Source organism: Elephantulus edwardii, unplaced genomic scaffold (genome assembly GCF_000299155.1).
Source record: "Elephantulus edwardii isolate Elephantulus edwardi_28Jun2011 unplaced genomic scaffold, EleEdw1.0 scaffold00465, whole genome shotgun sequence".
In the NCBI taxonomy this organism is placed as follows: Eukaryota; Metazoa; Chordata; class Mammalia; order Macroscelidea; family Macroscelididae; genus Elephantulus; species Elephantulus edwardii.
The window spans coordinates 588,869-590,363 of NW_006400215.1; the positions used below are offsets into that span (position 1 = coordinate 588,869).

Below are 1,495 nucleotides of genomic sequence, written 5' to 3' on the forward strand. Positions count from 1 at the left end.
CTCGTGCGTGATGCCAAGCAGAGGCTGAGTGCCGCTCAGGTCCTGCAGCACCCCTGGGTGCAGGGGAGCGCCCCAGAGAACACGCTGCCCACGCCCATGGTCCTGCAGAGGAACAGCTGTGCCAAAGACCTGACATCCTTCGCGGCCGAGGCCATTGCCATGAACAGGCAGCTGGCCCAACGCGAGGAGGACGCAGACGCGGATGACGAGGGGGGGCCCCCCCGGCATGCCCGTCCTCATCCGAGCTACATCACGCTGCCTACAGCTGTCGCCGCCTACCCAGTCGCAGCTGGCCCAGCGACGCCAGAGGGCCAGCCTGTCCCGGGGAGCAGCGCCCGTGGTCCTGGTGGGCGAGCGGGCTTGAGCTCCTCAGCCACCCCTGTACATAGCCCCGCCCCCTAGATTGACAGGTTTATTAAGCTATTTTCACTGCTGGTGGCGGGGCTGGTGTCCTAAGCCCTGAGCTCAGCTGCGGGTGGTGTTTTCTATACAAGGTTTTGCTGTTGGGTTCCCCTCCCCCTTTTTTCCTTTTTCTCTCCCTCACCTGCCTTCCCCCTCTTCTCCCTATTTGTAATGGTATTACAAGCAAAAGCAAGCAAAAACAAAAACAAAACAAAAAAACAACCCATCCTCACTTCTAGACTAATAGGAAACATTATGATAGATGAAGTTGTCAATTATCTCCTATTACTTGGATCCTCAATCAACACCTATGGTAACAGCAGTTAAGAAATCAAAAGATGTATTGCATTGGAGAAATATGCTGTTAAGAACCTCTCCAAAGTGCTAAAGAGCAGTGATGTCAGTTTAAAGATTCAGGTGTGTCTGATCAAAACCATGGTATTTTCAATTGCTTTCTGTGTATATGAAATTGGGTAATGAACAAGGATGACTAGAAAAGAATTGATGCTTTTGAATTGTAGTGTTGGTGAAGTGTATTTAATAACCCATTGACCAAAAGAATAACCAAATCTTTCAGCCAGGATCCTTCTGTCATCAGCCATGATATCTCTCACTTCACAGAAAAGAACATTAATTTTGGGGCATAGTCAGTGTTTGAAAATAAAGCCTCTGTAATGCTGAAGCTAATAATGTCCTGTTATGCAGTTTTGCTTCCCAAAGGCCCAGGAAGGAATACACCTCAAAAAGTATGGGGAAATCATCCAGCACGTTTAAAACAAAAAAATTCTTATTCTGAAAGTTTTTATGTGTGTCAGGTAGGCATTCAGCTTTCTTTTCAAAGCACCCAGTGTCCTGTCAGTTTAAAAATAACAATGCTCAATTATTTTAAATGCTTTTCACATCCTCCAGTTTTTACTCTGTCCCACAAAGGCAAAGACTGACATGAAAAATGCCCTAAACTTTCAAAGGCCACGTATTCATTATCGGGGATCCAGCCCTGACATGTCGGGAGAATTCTGCCAAAAGGAGGCACCAGGTTGAAATGAAGACTCGGACAGGCTAACTGCTGATGACAAATGTTGTTGTTGTTGTT

The 1,495-nt window shown here is 47.1% G+C and overlaps 1 pseudogene; it reads left to right on the top strand.

The window, feature by feature from the left end:
- The window catches only part of LOC102870953, a 14,214-nt pseudogene extending 13,850 nt beyond the window's left edge, over positions 1 to 364 (top strand).
- Positions 365 to 1,495: the final 1,131 nt, after the last annotated feature.